Raw genomic sequence first — 21,378 nt, 5'->3', positions numbered from 1 at the left:
ACCTTTGCCTTAAGAGCCCGCACCTGAGCAGTAAACTTCTGCCTCTTACCTGCAGAGGCATTGTCAGCCTGGTAGCGTGAAAACTTCAGGTCTTCCCTCAGGCTCCTAAGTTTTCTTCCCAACTCTTCATACTCCGCCATCTTGGATTGGATCCGTGACCCATACATCTCCAGAGACTCCCTTGGACCCCGTACCCCCCATTGCTGGGGTTCAGGGGTAGCAGAAGGTCCGCTGTTCTTGGCTGTAGCCTTGCGTCCTTCGGGTTTGGACGGGGGAGCGGGCTCCGCATTTCTGCGGGCCCTGCTGGAACGCCTCACCCCGACCTTGGAACCGGCTGTAGATGCTATCTTCCCCCCTCTCGCCAGCCGGGAACGAGAGGTAGAAGCCTGAGACTCCCTTGGCTCCATGCAGGAAAGCTCTCCCCAGGGGCCTGCCACACCCCTGGGAAGGCAGGTGAAAAACGCTGCTTCTCTCTGTGTGGAAGTCTGGAGCTCAAAGGAGACACACCCGACAACTTCACACACTGAAACTGCTGTGTTCAGAGGATGTGCTCTCTGCTGACACCTCTGTCCATGTCAGGAACAATTCCCCATAGCAAACCTATCCTGCTATGGACAGTTCCTGACATGAACAGAGTTGTCAGCAGAGAGCACTGTGGTCAGACAGAAAAGAAAATTCTAAAAGAAATTAACTTCCTCTGTATTATACAGCAGCTGATAAGTACTAGAAGGATCAAGATTTTTTAATAGAAGTAAATTACAAATCTGTTCACCTTTCTGGCACCAGTTGATTTAGAAAAAAATCAACATAAACAAGTTATAAAAACTTGATTTGAACAATAGATAATTTTCTGATGAACATTAAAGAACATTAGTATATTATAGTCTATTTTTTAGAGGACTCAAGTTTTTATGAAGCCGTATATAGGTATAGGGTTTTGATAGAGGTCATTGGGGGACATGTATCATTATTTGTGTATGGTAGAAGCATTTTACCCCTTTTCCCGAATTCTAAATTATGTGCAGAAGCGCTAAATTTATCAATCAAGTGCAATGAGCTTCATAAATTGTGGGTAAATATAGTAATCTCCTAAATCCACTCTTTGGAAAATAGAATCAATGATTTAGAGAATCTTGCTACGTTAAGTCCAAGATGGCTTATATTTGCGCAAAAAAAACAGCTCTTGCGGCAAAATTTTTGGTGTAAAAAAAAAGTACGCAGTTAATAAATCCATGTGTACTATAGATGTCACTCCAAGGTACCCTGATTCAGCCACATCTGGACGACATGCTCTACCAAAACGTGCGCAAAAAAATTGCGCAAAAAAAGGGCTTGCGCAAAATTTTGCGCAAAAAAATACACACAAAACAGGGGTAAAATCTTTGATACATGTCCCCCATTGTGTTTTGGCAGGTTTGCATGCCAATATCTCACCATATACAATACAATACTGTTGCCTTCTCTAAAGGTAGCCATACACATAAGAAAGCTGTGGGCCGGCAGCTCTCCCGATCCACCCATACACGTGAACACTAGACCTGGCCAAGTGTTCATGTGTTTGGAATGGAAAGAGAGGGGTATGCAAGCAGCTGCCATACTCCTCAGAAGGTGCCTGATCTATCCAAGAACAAAAGCATTGAGTAGTTGAAATTCAACATCCCCGATTCTTTTATCTTGAAACAGATGGATGAGGCTCCCACATATGTTGTATGTGTATGGAGGACCTTAAAGGGGCATCTGCTAATCAAAGGAAAGGGGATAAGAAATCTGGTCACGAGGGGGTCCAGTGGCTTGGACCCCCCATGATCTACAGCCCAGGACCCCGGCTTTCTGAACATTTATGTTCAGAACGCTGGTTTTCGGGCGGCAATGGTCGTGACGTTACACGCCTGACTATGGGAGAATGCATGATGGCCGGACCCACCGTGATCAGACAACTTATCCCCTATCCTTTGGATAGGGAATAAGACGTCTAAGGGCAGAGTACACCTTCAAGACTTTTGTTTTTTTACTGCTTAAACAGTGTATTATTGTGCTGCATTTTTTGCCGTTTTTTTGTTTTTGGCTGATATTTTTCCCATCACAAATGATGTGATTTTAAACGAAATCATGGAAACGCATGATATATGAATCATATCATTTATTATGGAAAAAACTAGATAAATTACTACCAAAAAACACAGGTATTAACATACATCGATTTAAAAAAAAAAAGCCAAAAAAAGTGTTTTTAGTGTCCAATCTTCCAGTCAGTTCAGTGTCACTTTCTATGGAATAGACTGCTGCCCTTTCATACTATAGTCCAACATTTAGATCACAGGCATTATTATTGGTTAGAATTAACTCTTATAGAATACGTACATTGAAAAAAAATGTTGTCCAGAGACTATGTCACCATGTGTCAAACCCTATTGGTGATAATGGGGTGTGGAAACATACAGTATATGCACAGATGGCAATACTAGTGGTTGAATAACAACAGTTGTGCCATATTGGTTGCGATTCCACACCCTGTATCTGGATGTTCTAGAGATGACTACATAGATCTACACAGTCACATTGGCGATAATGAAGCAGAGTCATTCCCAGAACTAGATTCTTGTTGCAAACACTTTGCCTCAGGCACTTTAATAAACTCCAATTTTCATTTATGGACAGCACAACTTTCTAGAACACATTGGTAATATAATATACAGTAAATTATAGAGTCGGGTTAATTTACTTACAAAGATGAAAGTATTTTAATATAGACACAGCCAAGGAAATTGATACCTGAGCGTCAGCCCATTGTTAATACTACTTGGTTTTGTTGACTTGCACAAACACAGTAACAAAAGGCTTTATGGTCATTTAATGGCCCTAAAATACTATTTGTTTTCTGAGAGTTTAACAATTGAATTTAATATACATTATATACTGTATAAAATGCTAGCATAGGCCCATTTTGGACTATAGAAAATGTACTAGTAATATCGATTGGTCAGGGCAGTAGACTGGCTAGCAGTATGCAACTATTGTCGACTATAAACTACTAGGGGAGATTTATCAAAACCAGTGCAGAGGAAAACTTGCCCAGTTGCCCATAGCATCCAATCAGATTGTTTCTTTCATTTTGCAGAGGTCTTGTCAAAAATATAAGAAGGGATCTGATTGGTTGCTATGGGCATCTAGGCAACTTTTCCTCTAGACAGATTTTGATAAATCTGCCCCTCTAGTTCTTATGCCATGTCTTAGTAGGTCTCCCTGGATGGCCCTATATTCATTTACATACAATTTAGTCAACATTCATTGTTCTTTTTGATGTATCAGATAAAGGACTTAGTAATATATGGGAATACAATATCTAGCAGGAAGACTTCTAAGATCCATTCAGCCAATAGGTTATCTAGTCCAATTTTTGGTTGGATATTAGAACTGTTGGCAAAAAAATATTGATTGAAAACAAAGTCATAATAACTTGTGGACTGCTTCAAATATCTCCCATAGCCTATTGTAGTTTGTTCACTTTGTGTTCTCAAGAACCAGGTAAAGAAGGTTGAGAGCAACCATTATGAATATACCACCAAAGCTGATATTGTTTCCATCGGTAAAATTAGCTTCTTTACGCATCATTCTTGGTCAAATAGCAAAATCTAATTCAAGCTTTGTAAGTTCATCTCATGACTATATTGTATATGTATAGTATTGTGCGATACAGGATACAGGGTAATATATGTGTTTCGCGAGTAATTAATCATTTTGAAGGCTCCTGTGAATAACGCTCCCATATAGAGAAGCCAACATAAGGATGAACATGTTGGGCATCTTGCCACAACAATTATGTCTTCATGGCAAAATCAACACTTGAGACATGACCTAAGATACCACCAATTCTCACCCTGCTGTGATATATCTCAGTCATTTCCCATTAACACATTAATCTTCAGCTTGTTTAAAATAATGAAATAATATCTAGAAATACCTCGATAGAAACCTTTCCATGTTAACACGTGTTACTTATATTTTAACTGGCCTTAAGGTCTTAAGTATGACAGCTGGTGTGGTTGTATGGAAGAGCTAAAATGATATTGAGTGCTATACTCATGTAGATATATATATATATATATATATATATATATATATGTATATTCACATAGACTTTACTCATGTAGTACATTAAATATAGATTAGTAAAGGTTTCACAACATTGTTTACTATTTTTATCACTTCAGGAATAACCTAATAAGCACCTTCCAAAGCTTTAGTTAAGAGCCGAGAATTGATACGATATAACATAACGAACTGTTCCAAACGCTGGAGCCGGTGCCGAGAGCTTGTGACGTCATAGCCCGGCCCCCTCGTGATGTCACGCCCCGCCCCCTCAATGCAAGTCTATGGGAGGGGGCATGCCAGCCGTCACGCTCCCTCCCATAGACATGCATTGAAGGGCGGGAGCGTGACGTCATGAGGGGGCGGGGCTATGACATCACGAGCTCCCGGCGCTGGTTCCAGCGTTTTGTAACAATTTGTCCCAAACGCTGAGCAGTGGAGTACCCCTTTAAAGCATCACTCTTGTGCTCAGGTTGTTTGTGGCATTGCAGCTCAGATCTAATCAAGTGAATGGAACCAGGTTGTAATACCACACTCAACCTGAAGACAAGTGAGGTGCTGTTTTTGGAAAAAAGTATCTATGTTTTTTTTTTGTTTTTTTTTAATTCTATGTGCATGGGACTCTCCAGAATCTTCCAAAACATTAGATGATGGCCACTCCTGCTTAAATTATTGGTATAAATCTAATATGTATGGCCGACTTTAGGTAGACATTAGATGTCAACTGACCAAGCTGTCTGGCAGCACAAGAGGGTGGCACAAGGACAACATTTCCTTTTGAGTTAATAATAAGATCTGGTAGAATGTCCACGTGCTGTATCACTAGTGTTAAAACAGTAGCATGATTCTGTTTATGAAACAAAAATGAGAAGGGTTACATATTCATTGAATGGACTCTTTGGTGTACAGGACAGACAGTTGTGTAATGAGTGTCTTCTCTAAACAGGAAACACCCTTGAAAAGAGAACAAAATACAATTCCTAGTTCTGCTTCATAGACAGCTTATGTCCAGTCTTCAAAAAAAAAAAAAAAGGTAAAACACGAGATGACGGTTGGCAGTCCCCAGTGACACTTGTGGGGTTACCATGTGATTTTAGGCATTTTAGATGTATCAAATACAATGAGCACTGTTAAGGCTATATGGCCAGCCTCCAGTGAATAAACAAGACAGAATTGTACCACATCACAGGATTCATATGGTCTTCTAATGTCCTTCTTATACTCAAACAATGGCCACTATTGCAAATCAGTAAGAAGAATCTTTGTGGCTATTTATTGGATTGGGCTGACATGGACCAGTGATTACACATAAGCGATTGACCAAAAAGTTACTTAAATAAAAAATAAAATAAAGCATAACTACACAGGAGAACTTCGGCTAGCTTATAGTCACAGAATGCAGAATAAGTCTAAGCGACATGAAGGGCTGCAAGAAAGGCTTCATTACACAGCGCAACGCCCCAGGCCAACTTCTCTACAGTGGTGAGACACGTAGGCCCAGCAGTACAGTCAATAGCTACATAAAATCTGACATTTACACAAACAAGAAGGGCTGCTGGCTGCTGTGAGACAAACATCCATAACACACTTTTTTCAAGGAATACAGCTGTAGGGTTATGTAACACCCAGAAAAGAGTTATATTTTTTGTATAGGACCTCAACTTTTTATAACAATGAATCATTCCGGAGATAACATTAAAGTTCTAAATGTCTTTCAATGAGTTCAATAGGATAAAATGAAATGTGGTTTTCTTTTCTGTAGTTTAAGTAGCTTAGAAGCTCTATTCATCCTTTGAGCGTCTGTGAGGTCTCTTTTTGACTTTCTTATTGTCACATTCAGCATGACCTGTGTAGCTCCGATAGGGACTCTGTACCATATTAAAGTCCACATATAAACTTGAAAGGTTTTACACTCTAATATATTTCGATCTTGAAACCAATACTAAAAAAAAAAAAAAATAATTAAAGTATGAATAAAAAAATCTCTGCAATGAATTAACTTTGGGTTGAAGCATGAAGTGTAGATACAGTAGTAAGCCAGAAGATCTGCCGCATCAGTCAATGGAAGCGTTAACATAAGGAAGTGATTTTATTTCATTTTTATAATGTTTCAGATGGCGGCTCAACAAGTCATCATTATGTATCACAGCTACAGATCACAAAAGGGTTAGCTTTATATTATTTAACCATTTCTAGCCTATTGCCTTAAAGAAGTACTCCACCCCTAGACATCTTATCCCCTATCCAAAGGCACCTCGCGATCTCCCTGCTGCACCCGGCATTCGTTTAGAGCATCGGGTGCAGCACCAGAGGCTTGTGACATCGCGGCTGCATGGTTCCATCAAGAGCCTCCTCCCTGCAAAGTTCACTCCGTGCACCGGATGTCTGGAGTGCCGCAGCCAAGATTGCGGGGGTCTTTTGGATAGAGGATAAGATGTCTAGGGGCAGAGTACCCCTTTAAGGTCACAGATTTTGATACAATGGAAATATTCAAATGTTTGTCATTGTAACAGTTAAATAGACTTTAAAGTGACAACTACTCTCCTGATCCAGAACCATGTTTAGTAAAAGTATCATATCCCATAGTCCATTAAACATGGAAGGTCAGCAAAATGACATGACTAAGCCAAGGGACAAAATATGCATGAACTGTAATGACCACCTCTTGAACTAGTCTATGGGCTTATAGCATAGCGGTAGTCACCACTATTGGGAACTGAGTCGTGGTGACCAATGTTGACAGTCTATGCCCAAATCACCAAATCTAGTGCTAAAACTAACAGCACTGATTGTTGGAAAACAGATAGGGCCTACAAGAAATACAGACGTTTAGTCAGTAAACCAGTAGCTTCCCATGCATCAGCAAATATTTTAACATGCTACAGTTATATGGCTGCGTGTAGTTTAAAAATAAAAGGAATAAGAGATACTCACCCACAATCTACCACAGCTGTCGTTTTGATGTCTCCCGGTCCCCACTCGTCACCACTTTTTCCTGGTTCCTGTGACGTGTTGTCCCCGCAGAAGCTGCCTGGTTCAGCCAGTCACTGGGTGTAGTGGTGTCTCGCATCTGTTAGTAATTGGCTGAGTGGGCAGTTCTTGGAAGGACAACATGATGAGTCAGGCAGGAGTGCAGGGGGATCAGGGGAAGTGAGTATCCCTTTTTTTTTTACACCATATATACTGTATAAAAAAATTTCCCTAGAACAACCCCTTTAAGCTACTAAACAGAAGAAGTCAATGGAAAGAGGCAATGGCTGACACAAACATTTAATATAAACTAGGAATTCATGGAATTAAAAATGGTTGAATGTAATGAAGTACACCAATTGACTTTATGATTGACACGAGGCCGTCTGTGAACAGTGCTCAAAGTCAATACATCCCGGCTATTATAAAGCTATGTTTTTGTTACTACAAAGCTGGAATTGACATTAAAGTCCATAGTACAATGATGAGGTATAGTGACGTGGGCCTTGACAAATGTTCTTCTTACATCCCACAACATTCTTGTGTTAGTAAATTAATAGGTGAACTTGTTATCTTCATAAATGACAATGCAACCTCTCAGGTTGGGAGTTACTTGTTTAGATGTCCTGGAATTCTTGTCAATGCATATAAAGTCTTTAAGTTTTAGGATCACACCCTACTCCCAAGGTATAATCAATATTGTTGTTTCTGGTGAAGATTCAGACTTGCATTACTAAGGTAAGATTCATCAACTGTATGGAGACTTATAGAAAATGCTATAAGTGTCAGTATATTTTATATTAATGCAACAGGTTAATTTATAATCCAAGCTAATGGAAAATATATTTTGTAGGCAATTTGTCCTGTTAAAGAAACCCATAGTATTGAGTAGCAGTATATACTGACTGTAGAAGGAAGGCTTAGGTTTGGACCTCACTTTATATAATCAGCTTTCATTTCTGATCTGGGCCATTACATGAAGGTGAGCATACATATATAATATTTGGTGGGAGAAGGCGATTTTTCTTGTCTTTACTATAAACATGTATGTTCTGCAATGCCTACATACTCATTTTAATAAGATGGGGGGGGGTGCTACTGATGGACCTCTCTAAGAGCAGTTTTTTCCTTTGGTAAGACATAATAGGGCATTTAACATTCAAGATGGCTTATTTTTCTAGCGCCCGACATCTACAGCCATTAGATTTTTTGCTATTCTTGCCAAAATCATGGCATGAAAAGGGTTAACCCAACTAGCCAAGTAAGCAACTCACCAATTTGCCTAATCCATATGATCTAGGAAAAAAACATAAGCAATTCATCTGTGACTGTTTAGTTAGCAAAACTACAGTAGAACAATGTAAATGTATCAGTATAACAGTCAATAAACTAATTCTAAAACTTTCCTATACATTTATATAGAAAGACTTCTTTCAAAGTAGGAGGCCATAAATCCAGGGTGCAGTACTGCTCTTACCTTAAATTAATCTCCAGTGAAAACAGAAACTTCCCAAGTCCTTATAATAGATAACTTTTGAGCTGTGCCGTTTGCGCTAATCTGAGTTTATTGGGGGTGTTGCATAGAAACCACAGTCACAGCCCCCACATAACAATACCTGCTCTTGTGTATTCTTTTATGGTGTAACTGTTGTTTAATTTTTTTTCCCCATAAACCAATAGAGCAAACAGTGATTAGACACTTTGCATTATATCTTATTACAGAAAAACATCTCTTCTCTTATCAGACGCCTCTCTACCTCTCCTTGCCTCTTGCACTTATTACTCTCAATTTACTGGTAAAATCAAAGAGGCAGAGATAAAGTTGGATTATCAACTTACTGACGGATTAGTTTACAGCTGCTGCCCGTAGATGCCTATAGAGAGGGGATGGGGAGGAGGAGTAAGGAGCAGCTGCAGAAAGAGAAGGGGTACATACACTCAGACACTGCTGCTTCTAGTAAGTGTTTTATCCCACCCCCATGCTGGATTTGAGCTACACTGCTGTATAATGTCCTCCATGCTGCTGCTTTTTCTGAGTGTGTCTGAGGGGGTGTGTCTTAGTTTACAACTGCTGCCCATCAATGCCTATGGAGAGGGGGTGGGGAGAAGGAGGGAGCCACTGTAGAGAAAGAGGCCCAGATATTTAGGATAGATGTGTGCTATGCTGCTTATTACTGCTAAATAATTTCCTCTATGCTGCTTCTGAGTGTGTATGAGAGACAAAGTTGAAGCAGCAGTTGCTCTTTAAAGGGGTACTCTGCCCCTAGACATCTTATACTAAGCTTTGTCTTCTGTACTAGAACTGGGCTTTTTTTCACATCATGCCATATGACTACAGGTAGTGTGCTCCTCCTTATATCAATGCAGATTAATGTCCATCATACTGTAGCCATCATGCCTTAAAGAGACATCTTATCCCCTATCCAAAGCATAGGGGATAAGATGTATGATCTTGGCAGTCCCGCCGCTGGGAAACCCGCGATCTCGGCTGCGGCACCCCAGACATTCGGTGCACGGAGCGAACTTTGCTCTGTGCCAGATGACTGGTGATGCGAGGCGGAGGTTCAAGCCGTCATGGTCACGCCCCGCACGTGACATCACGACCACGCCCCCTCAATGCAAGTCTTGCATTGAGGATGCGTGGCCTTGACATCACGAGCGCTGCACCTGATGCTCTAAATGAACATCGGGGGCAGCAGGAAGATCGCGGAGGTCCCCAGCGGCGGGACCCCCCGTGATCAGACATCTTATCCCTTATCCTTTGGATAGAGGATAAGATGTCTCTTTAAGGCATGATGGCTACAGTATGATGGACATTAATCTGCATTGACATAAGGAGGAGCACACTACCTGTAGTCATATGGCATGATGTGAAAAAAAGCCCAGTTCTAGTACAGAAGACAAAGCTTAGTATAAAACAGCCATATGGCTTAACAATAAGACCAACCCTAAATTGAATCATCAGACGGTCTATTCTGCTGAACAAACAAGATACAGAAATATTACTGTTCTCGCTCATGTGTTAGGGCGTACAAGGCGGCTGAATTAAAATAACTTGCCAATTTGAAAATTAATGCCATTTTGCCTAGCTGCTCTCTGTTCCATTACCGATAAAACACTTAAAGATGCAATTCATGCAGACATAAAGTACTAATGGGCACTTGTTAACATGTTTATAATGCTAATATTTTTCTCTTGTTCAGATGGTTCTCTTTTTTGTCGCTATATTAAAGGTAGTGGAACACTAATCTGATCATGAAGACTTAAAGAGCTTCAATCTGCATAACTGTACTATTAATGACAGCCATTTTCATCTGCTGCAACATTTCATATAAACAGTCATCATTCAGGATCCCGACTCAATAAGCTATATGCCTAGACACACACATGTTTCATCGGAATATGGCTCATTTTTCTTAAACTGGCTTAACATGTAAATACGCTTTATCTTTAGAAGCTACAGTAAAAGTGTCCAGCATGCGTTGCCTGGGAAATTACTGTCTAGACGTAAGTTACATTCATCAGAAATTTGGCAGGGTTGGCAATGGTACGTGGGAAGTCGGGATAGTAGTTTATTTTCCCTTAGTACATCAAGGGTAAGAAAGGTAACAGTAACATATGAACCTTATGAGGGCTACTGACTAGCCAAATGGGCTCTCTGAAAAAAAAAAACTGCCGGCCCATAATCCTGCAGAAGGATGCCACTGCCATTAAGGGACAACACTGTCATAAACTTTCCAATATCGAACATGCCCGGCACTGCAACTCCACTAGTAAAGTATTCCGCTAAGCTTTCCCGGCACAATGACCCTCTCGGTGCTCACATGCAACAGTTCAAGATGTACACCATATCAAGGTATGTAGAAATTAAGCACTCACCAGGTCTTGAGGTGTATCGCCAGCTCTATATTTCATATTCGGCTTACAGCGATCATGTAGGTGTAGGGGGAGCAGACAGGTGGAACAAGCTATCCGCTCTCCCTACACCTACATGATCGCTGTAAGCCGAATATGAAATATAGAGCTGGCGATACACCTCAAGACCTGGTGAGTGCTTAATTTCTACATACCTTGATATGGTGTACAGTCATAAACTTTATTCTAAAACAATGTTTCAATAGGTAGTATGTGTCAACATCCACATGAATCTCAGGAACCAACGGCCAGTTTGCCTTCTTCCAAAAGTACATTTGGGTGCCACCTCTTCCCCAGGTAAGGGATGCACAGATACCAGCCATCAACATTTTTACGCTTCCAACATCCAGAACTAAGGGGGTCATTTTTCAAGGCCCTAATGGCCCTATATTTTTGCGACTTTCACTGGAATATATGGCTTTCGACTCCAGCAAATCCAGTGGGTGTTGTTTGGGGATGGTCCCCTAGGCGCAAAGTGTATGCACTGATTTATGATAAGTGACTTTTGCGGACAGTTTTGTGCACTGGCCATTCAAGGTGCAAGCAGCCGAGCTGACTGACAAGTGCATTTCACATTAGCATCAAGTCGCGCAAAAACATTACTTGGCATTTATCAAAAGGCACAGGCATCTTGATAAATGTTGACCAGCTGCATTTGGTGTGTACTAGCGCTCCGCACAGGCGGCAAATAAAAAAAGTTGCTTAAAAAATTACCCCCTAACTATTAACTTGCTTCCAAACCTTTACTAGGTCACTAGTCATGCAGATTATTTACATGTCTTTTTTATGTGTTTAGTTTCTGTATTCGGCTCTCAAATCCCCCTGTTTTGCTGCTCACTCATTATGACATCCACTGCTCAGGAAGGGGTGTGTCCGAGGCAAGCCCACCCTTACTCACCATGTTTTAACTTCCTCCCTGAGTCTGTTGTGCTGTGATTGGTCTCTTCATCCAATCACTTCAGGCTGCTCTGTAATCCCTACCTCTCTATGTTCAGAGAGAATTCTGATAGACAGGACAGGAGTGAGCACATAGGAGTGCTAGTCCTACCCTTGGAGTTGCAGTTATGCAACATCTGGAGGCACACTGTTTGGAAAACACTATTGTAGATTGTATGAGGAGCCCTAGTGGTCTTTTTTATAAGCCATGATTTCTATAAAAAGGAGAGAACGTTTTTTATGAAGTATATTAGAAAGATTAATGTTTTGCCAAGAAGTACAACATATAAAAAGTTTCTAAAATGCCCATTTAACAGGCACCATTTTTATAAGATAATCAATAAGCCACTTTTATATGTCAGTGGTTTTAATGTTATGGCTGATCATGTATATATTACATTTACAAGTTAATGAAAAGCTATTGTTTCCTGTAAGCAGCCAGTTCAGATCCGTAGTGTTATTTCATTCAATTACCACTGGAAAGAAGAACAAACAATGTCTACTCCGCAATTTAGAAGAGTTATCCTATGAAATATATTATAATTATAGTAAAAAAAAAAAAGTGAAATGGAATGGAATTGGCTGCATTACATGTACCGCGCCAATGAAGGGCAGATAATTAAAGATGCAAAACTCATGCATTCCTCATAGATTGTAAGCTCCCGCGAGCAGGTCTTGAATATTTTTTTATATTTGAAATATAATAATATTATAATACTATAACAATTATAATAAATTATCATTATTATCCTTGTCAGCCCTGCTGATAAAGGTGGACAGAAGTTTTGGTTTATTCTAGAAAAAACGCTACCGTTGACATCAATACTTTATCATGGCAAATAGACATTATTTCTTATATGTTTATATTTCAAATAAATTGAACTTTGAATGTTATTTTACATTAAAGGGGTACTCCGGTGGAATTATTATTATTATTATTTTTTTTAATCAACTGGTGCCTGAAAGTTAAACAGATTTGTAAATTACTTCTATTAAAAAATCTTAATCCTTCCAGTACTTATTAGCTGCTGAATACTACAGAGGAAATTATTTTTTTTTTTTTTTTTTTTTTTTTGGGGGGGGGACACAGAGCTCTCTGCTGACATCACCACCACAGTGCTCCCTACTGACATCTCTGTCCATTTTAGGAACTGTCCAGAGCAGCATATGTTTTCTATGGGGATTTTCTTCTGCTCTGGACAGTTCTTAAAATGGACAGAGATGTCAGCAGAGAGCACTGTGGTCATGATGTCAGCAGAGAGCTCTGTGTTCCAAAAAGAAAAGAATTCCCATTGTAGTATTCAGCAGCTAATAAGTACTGGGAGGATTAAGATTTTTAATAGAAGTAATTCACAAATCTGTTTAACTTTCTGGCACCAGTTGATTTAAAAAAAAAAGTTTTCCACCGGAGTACCCCTTAAACTATCCATTTTTAGGGATAACCCCATTAGCATTTTCAAGATCACCTCTGTATGTCAGATATCAGAACATGAATATTGTTATTACACTATAATACTACAATAAATTGGACAGTTCATATAGATTTAAAAATATAAAATGCCTGAACCTTCCATTATATGTATGAGTACCATATGTAAATGAACATATTGGATGAGAAGAGTAATATTTATTTATTCTGCACAATGCAGGGCGTAAATAAATCATTATTATTATTATTATTATTATTATTATTATTATTATTATTAATAATAATACAATTTTTTTTAAAGAAGTCAATTAATAAGATATGTATATCCCCTAAAATGATGTAATTAAAAAGTAAAACAAATTCCACAAAAAACTACAGCAAAATTTCAAACATCAACCTGACATCATACTGTTCATCCTGCTCTTTCTGGTACATGAATGCAGTGCCAGACTTTGTATATTGATGTTTGCAAAGTAGTATGGTGCTTAACATAGCAATACTAATCTATATTCCCTTAAGGGGCTATAAAGAGATGATTGTCAACCAATTTATTCCTATTGGATTGACTCATACCGGTCATATAACTCTAGAGCAACAATTCTAAAAATATTCTAATCAAGGCTTACATAAAGATATATATATATATATATATATATATATATATATATATATATATATATATATATTTATTTATATTTTTACGCCACCTAACAATATACTTTTTTTCTACAGGAACGAGCACAGATAAAATGATGCAATAATTTGAATTTAAACAATTATCAGGTTACCACACGGTTAAATCCGCTCATGACCTGAGCTTAGTTTTTTTTTTTTGCAATGCTGCTACATAACACTGTATTACATGACAACGTTCTGCAGCAAAGATCACAAGACTGATTTAGTTTTAATTAAATTTGACAAGTATAATTAAAGTCTTTACACAAATCCATGTAGGTTTGTAGCCCACTAAATAAATAATAGATTGAACTAGAAAGATTGCATTAAATACCTGTGCAATTTTATTTCGTTTAGTAGGAATCGGCCCTGTACTGCACCGGAGTATCAGTAAGGGTATAACTAGCACAAAAAAAAGTTTTCAAAAACTTTTCTGGCCAAATTTTAAATGGGCATGGTCTCTGTAAAAGTAAATGGGGCTTAAAGTGAACAGGAAAATTTATAGTATGGGCCAAATAAAGCTAATAAAAAAGGTTAGCTAATAGGTGGTGCAGAATTAAAGTAAAATTTGGCAGATTTACAAACAGTCTGAGCTACTGTAAAAAAAAATAAAATAAATGTAGAGCGTTCTAAACTTCCACCTTCACCCGGCGTTCGTTTAGAGCGTCGGGTGCAGCGTCGGGGACTCGAGACGTCACGGCTGCGCCCTGCTCGTTATGTCACGGCCACGTCCCCTTAATGCAAGTCTATGGGAGGGCCGTCACGCCCCCTCCCATAGACTTGCATTGAGGGGGCGTGGATGTTACGTCACGAGCAGGGCTTGACCGTGACGTCACGAGCCTCCGCATTGCCAGTCATCCAGCATGGAGCAAAGTTCGCTCCGTGCACTGGATGTCTGGGGTGCCCCAGCCGAGATCGCGAGGGTCCCGCCGCTGGATAGGAGATAAGATGTCTGTGGGTGGAGTACCCCTTTAAATGCAGGTGACCATGGGGGAGATTTATCAAAACCTGTGCAGAGGAAGAGTGGTGCAGTTGCCCATAGCAACCAATCAGATTGCTTCTTTCATTTTCCACAGGCCTCTAAAGAGGCCTGTGGAAAATGAAAGAAGCAATCTGATTGGTTGCTATGGGCAACTGCACCACTCGTCCTCTGCACAGGTTTTGATAAATCTCCCTCCATATCTTCCTAACTCTTACAGTCTATTTACAGCACTTTTCCCTCACAACACCAGCAGCATTACAACACACCGTCATTTTATTATGACAGTACGAAACTTTGGCCAGGAACCATCTACAAATACATATCAGGTTCTAATGAGGCGTTAATGTCTGTGAGAAGCAAAACAGTAAGATTAAAAGATGTCTAAACCATTTCATTATGCTCGGCCAAAAATGTGACTAGATCCCTTCAGGTAAAGATGGGTGTGTTCTCTTTCTCTCACACACACAAAAATGCACTGACATATTCTCAAGTCGTGTGCTCTTTGTTGCTTCTTTATGGACTAGACTTCTAAATTTACACCCATGCATATGTTCAGTTCACCTCCTAAAAATATGTTTGCTATGAAAAATCTGAGTCCAAGGGCTTGTGCGCAGGGTGTATTGTGGCCCCATTTGTATGGACCTGTAAGGCTGGTTTCACACAAGCATAACATGGTCACATTTTTGTGTCCTTATTGCAGCTGTAAGTTCTAACCCGATCTAAAAGCACCTTAGGGATTTATGCTATTGGACCCCTGGTTTGCCAGGGACCACAATATGGATGATAAAGTGCGGCTGTATTACGTTTGTCAGAAGCCAGCCTTAGGGGGGTTTCACACATTGCATACTTGTCTAGGCGGAATTCATTGCAGATTCAGGGTATGTTCCCACACGGCGTATTTTGCTGCGTATTTGCTGAGTATTTGGTGCTGCGTATTTTCCTACCCATTGACTTCAACAGAGAAAATAAAATATGCAGCAGCAAATACGCAGCAAATACGCCGTGTGGGAATGTACCCTTAATGTGTAAATGCAGCCTGGTAGGGCTCCAATTTTACCAATTTTATGCGGAGTCATATGGTGGCATAGGCACATATCATTCTTCATCAGACTTAGTATAGTGGTATTCCTTTCTCAAATCACAAAGGCCTTATGGGTCTGTAGAGCAATGCACTGAGCTCTATATAAGGAGACATATAGGCTAGGTGCACAATGGCACAATGCTGCCATGTGTATGAGCTCCTACCACTAGAACTGCAGTTATGTTCATATAGAAGTTAATGTCACCCTCCTCCTGAATAACATACTTCTAGGTATGGGATCACTCTTCTATTCCAGTACAGGTGCCCATACACCTTAGGCTAAAGTCAACCAAACCTGCCAACTGTCTAATGTGTATGGCAGCCTTTTGGATCTCCACCAACATATGTGAGGATCGAGTATGCTGGATTTTTAACACCTGACCCTATAAGTGGGCACCAGAGGTGTCTGGCTGTAGCTTACCTCTCCTTAAGTCAAAGAGGTTCATTCAGCTGTTCCTATTGTTAGTGAAAGTGTACTGTATGGCCACCATACAGGCAGACTGCATGTGCTATCCTCACCAACAGAGTTGAAGGTTTCCTGTTGATAACTTTCCAGTTTTTCCCCCTTCCCCCATCTGGACACAGCTACTTTTTCTTCTCTCATTATTTGGTGCTCCTTCAGGAAAAAAACAACGATGCCATTTCATAACCAGGTGCCCCAAAACACTTTAGCCCAAAACAGGTGCAGGAAACCATTTTCAGTGACACTGCCTCATAAAAGAGACCTATGCAGGTCAAGCACTGTCACCTAATGTCCCCAATGGCTGTTGCTAGGCAACAACCTGTAGACATTCATGGCGTGAAGAGACGAAAGACAAGCTTTGAAGAAAACAAAGGAAGCAGAATTGAAGGAAACATGTACAGTATAATAGAAACATTGCAGTGTTCAACAGAACTGCCCTTTAACTAGATGATTATATTGACCGACTACCTGGTCATGACTTCCATAGTATGAGGATATGTCCTATATATAGATACCCCTGAAACTAAGAGAGCTGTTACGAATGTTGTCACCTGTGTAAATACTGGGATGTCACATCAGAACGCATACTAATGTCCTTACTTCCAGTTCCTACCTTTTTATCTAGAATACAGAATGTTGAAGAAAAGTGCACGGTGCTCCCCTTTAAATTCCAGACGCTACAACCACAATTTCAGAGGCGATTTACGTATAACAAGCATCACTGTGTCAATTGGTCTTTGTGGCATAGACACATAGAAATAACCTGTCCGTCTAAGCAAATATCTTTTCTTTCATCAGGTGAGACAAAGCCTTGGTGATGGAAGGACAATGGCTGACATTTTCTGTCCCTGCGGAGAACAGCTTGTCAGGTACCTAATCTGAAAATAGTCACCTGTGCATTGCAAACCTCCAACAAGGGAAAAGAAAAAAACATAGGCTTCCGTCATGGCACCCTGTACTTGTTGGTGCCAGATTACATTTCCACAACAGCTGCTTCTTTTGTCTGCTTTCAGTGAAGCCAAACCAGCCTAAAATTTAATTTAATCTGCTGTAAACCAAAGTGTCAGGCACTTAGGTGGCAGCTAAAAGCGCCACTCTCAGATAACTGACTGACACTGGCTAATAATAGGTTTATGCATTAACAGGGTAAGAGCGGACATTTTGTGCAACCTAAGTTGTGTATGGGAACGGTTGAGTGTGGCCAGTCTCAGCTTCTTAAGCAGCCAATATAGCAATAGGGCCAGGCCCACCCGGGCTTTTATGTGATTAGCTTTAGCCGCACTAATACCACCAGTGACCTCTCTTTCATGCCGGGAGGCAACAAAAGTCTTGGCTTTTGTTGAGTGGAAAACATAATGCCACCTTGTGCAGCCTTGAAATCATAGCCTTGAAAAGTAGACCTCCCTTTTTTTTGTCTTTTTTTTTTACACTCATTTAACCCTTTTCTGTGTTCACTTGGGAAAAAGACTTTTCCATGAACAAATTACAGGAGCATTATATTTCAGGTCGACTTCTAGCAAGTGCATAAACCACAAAATCAGATGTGCATCAGCATGAAAACACTGGTCTGTTTACTGTCACCGCCAGAACCGGGCTGACGCAGAAATACCTGAAACAGAGACATTCTATTTCTAGAAAATGTTACGTTCATGCCATTTTGTGAAATAATGTAGCACCTGATATAAAGTGTAGGGCTATGTTCACACTATGGAATTTACTAGCAGAATTCCACTCAAAAAATCTGCTACGTAACATGAGTGGATTTTCATTGACTCATTCACTCTGCAGAATTATCATGGCAGAAAATTCCACCATGGGAAATGTTGGATTGCAACCCCGTCAAAAGAATGAACATCTTCATTCTTTTGGCGGAAATCTGCGCACACTGCATTGCTGTCAATCATGATGGCCGGGGGGGGGGGGGATCTGGCCGTGGGAACCCCCAGCGATCTCCGGGCCGGTGCTGTGGCCTTACGGTCACAGAAGCCTGTGGCTTCTGTGATCGCGATGACATGCCACACCCCCTCCATTCATGTCTATGGGAGGGGGCGTGACAGATAGTACACAGCCGTCACACCTGCCTTCATAGACATGAATGGAGGGAGCGTGGCGGCTGGGTTCACCAGATAGAATAACTCGGCACTCGGACAGAACTGAGTATTACTTGAGTTTTATTTGGCAATCTTTAGAATCGGACATTTCAGTCCAATCCCTGGACCTTCCTCAGAGTTAGATTGCTGTGGAGGTGTGAGATTAGAGAAATACGGCTTCCTGTCTGGAGAGAGGTGTATAGAACGTAGTCTATGACTGCTAACAGACAGGAAGCCGTATTTCTCTAATCTCACACCTCCGCAGCAATCTAACTCTGAGGAGGGTCCAGGGATTGGACCGAAACGTCAGATTCTAAAGATTGCCAAATAAAACTCAAGTAATACTCAGTTCTGTCCGAGTGCCGAGTTTTTCTATCTAGTATTGATGGCTTGGGAGCCTACTTGTGCACCGATAAATCAGGAGAGTGCCATATTTCTCATTATTGGCTGTGTTCACCAGTCATCCAGCACTGCACAGAGTTTGCGCCGTGCACGGGATGACTGGGGTGCCGGGGCAGAGACCGCGGGAGTTCCTAGCCGCCGGACCCACGGCTCATAAAAAGTCCACTCTTTAAGGAGAGACAAAGCTGTAACATCACGAGCCTCCGCCCCGGGTCGCCAGTCATCCGGCACGGAGCGAAGTTTGCTCCGTGCACCAGATGTCTGGGGTGCCGCAGCCGAGATCGCGGGGGTCCCCAGCGGCGGGACGCCCGCGATCAGACATCTTATCCCCTATCCTTCGGATAGGGAATAAGATGTCTAGGGGCTGAGTACCCCTTTAAAGTACAGTATCGAGCCTTTAAAAATTGGATGACCTATCCTTAAAGATCAATAATATTAGAATTGTAGGGGTTCGACTCCTGGAACCTATGTCCATCTGCTGAGTAAAAAGGCACTTCTGTGAGCTCTGAGCCACTTCAATGGTTATATTGGCTGCAATCCCTTTCATACTTGCAAACACCATATTCGTAAATGCTGTGTATGGTACTGCAGTATTGTCATAGTCCAGTAAAAAGTTCCATTCATGGAGGACGCACCTCACAGCTTACAAGACTTAAAGGATTTTCTGCTAACATCTTAGTGTCAGATACCACAGGGCATCTTCAGAGGTCTTGTGGAATTCATGTCTTGACTGGGTCAGAGTTGCTTCGGGAGCACAAGGGGGACTCAGATTCTTATGCAGGTAGTTTTAATGTTATTGCTTACCCTTATATGCGTGCTATATATATATATATATATATATATATATATATATATATATATATATTAGTTCAGCAGTGTGTGGGTGGTATCTTGCATATAAGGACTAAGCCCAAGTATTGTTCACAGAACAAGACCATAATATTAAGTGTGAGAAGCATTCAATTCACTTATAAATGTTCACTTTCGATGTTGTAAGGTTGTATTCACACATATAGTTCTATACATATGATTGGAGCTAAAATATATGCTCTTTTTAAACAAATCAAAAATACCCAATTTTTGTTGCAAAACTTAAAGAAGATCTCCAACTTTACATACAGGGGGAGGGGGAGAGAGATTTATCAAGATTTACAGTAAGATTATCTTTGTTGCCCATACCCACCAGTCAGAGTTTAGTTTATAATTTTAGGAAAGCTATAGGCAACAAAGAGAAACTTACTATAAGACAGCGGGCAGCAAGGTTTTCATATATTTTCTCAGAGTGTGTAGAGCACAGCTCGCAGGGGCGGACTGACTGGGGCGGACTGACTGGGGCGGACTGACTGGGGCGGACTGACTGGGGCGGACTGACTGGGGCGGACTGACTGGCCGGTCCATTCGGACGTAGTCCGAGGGCCCGGCCGGGTAAAGGGCCCGCTGCAGCTGCAGAGAGTCCAGGACACTTGTCCCGGATCCCCAGTCACACAAGCTACTTTCTGCTGATGTTTTTACAATGTAAATATCCCTACTCTGCTCTGTGGAGACAGGCAGCAGCGCAGGGATGAAAGGTACCTCATTGTTGGCCCTGCCCCCAGCACAGGAAGAGGACTGAGGCCGAGAGCTGACAGGCCTCTCAGGAACACAGAGCGGCGGCTTCATGTGAGGGTGAGTGATGTCCCTGTGTGCTGCCTCTCTCCCCACTGAGTATAATCTGGGGCTGGGGGATGTGTATAGTAGCAGCCCAGTGGGGTCACTTTCCCTCCTCCAGTGTCCACAGGTCTCCAACAGGTCTCATTACCAGAACAATTTTTGGGAAAAATTGCAGCAAAATTTGCGTGGTTTTACTGCGATTTTTCTAAATCGCAGTAAAACTGCGCAATTTTTGCCGCGATTTCCCCCAAAAATTGTTCTGGAAATGTGACCTGTTGGTGACCTGTGGACACTGGAGGAGGGAAAGTGACCCCACTGGAGCGACAAAATGTGAACACATTGCTTGTTTATTTAGCATTAACCCCTTAAGGGTACATTCAAATGTATACTGCATAGTTTTGATGCATATTTTGCGCAGCTGATTTTGCAGCCCATAAGCTTCAATAGGTAGCAAAATAAGCTGCAGAAAATATACAGCAGATCTTGTATGTGCTCACGTACCCTAAGTGCTCATTCACATGGACGGATCCGCAGCATATTTAAGCGGATCCGCCGGTAATGGACCCTACAGGGTGCCTCCATCTGTGCCTGCTCATAGCAACAATCTGCCTCTATGAGCATGCACGCTTTGATGTGAGAGTCACCGCAACGCATGCGCAGTATACTCGCACACATCGCTGCCGCTCCCCCTTCTTC

General features: G+C 41.1%; 1 protein-coding gene and 1 long non-coding RNA gene across 5 annotated transcripts in view; one reads left to right on the top strand and one right to left on the bottom strand.

Moving 5' to 3' along the window:
- The window catches only part of BCL11A (BCL11 transcription factor A), a 150,496-nt gene that overhangs the window by 78,494 nt on the left and 50,624 nt on the right, over positions 1–21,378 (bottom strand). The window lies entirely within an intron of this gene.
- Positions 15,227–21,378, top strand: part of LOC130362746 (uncharacterized) — a 106,890-nt gene continuing 100,738 nt past the window's right edge. The window contains exon 1 of the long non-coding RNA XR_008891550.1: positions 15,227–15,360. This is a non-coding gene — a long non-coding RNA (uncharacterized LOC130362746). The remainder of the gene's footprint in view (positions 15,361–21,378) is intronic.

Source organism: Hyla sarda, chromosome 3, assembly GCF_029499605.1.
Source record: "Hyla sarda isolate aHylSar1 chromosome 3, aHylSar1.hap1, whole genome shotgun sequence".
NCBI lineage: Eukaryota > Metazoa > Chordata > Amphibia > Anura > Hylidae > Hyla > Hyla sarda.
Note: the sequence above shows the minus strand (reverse complement) of the source record. Positions and strands in the feature narration are given on the sequence as shown.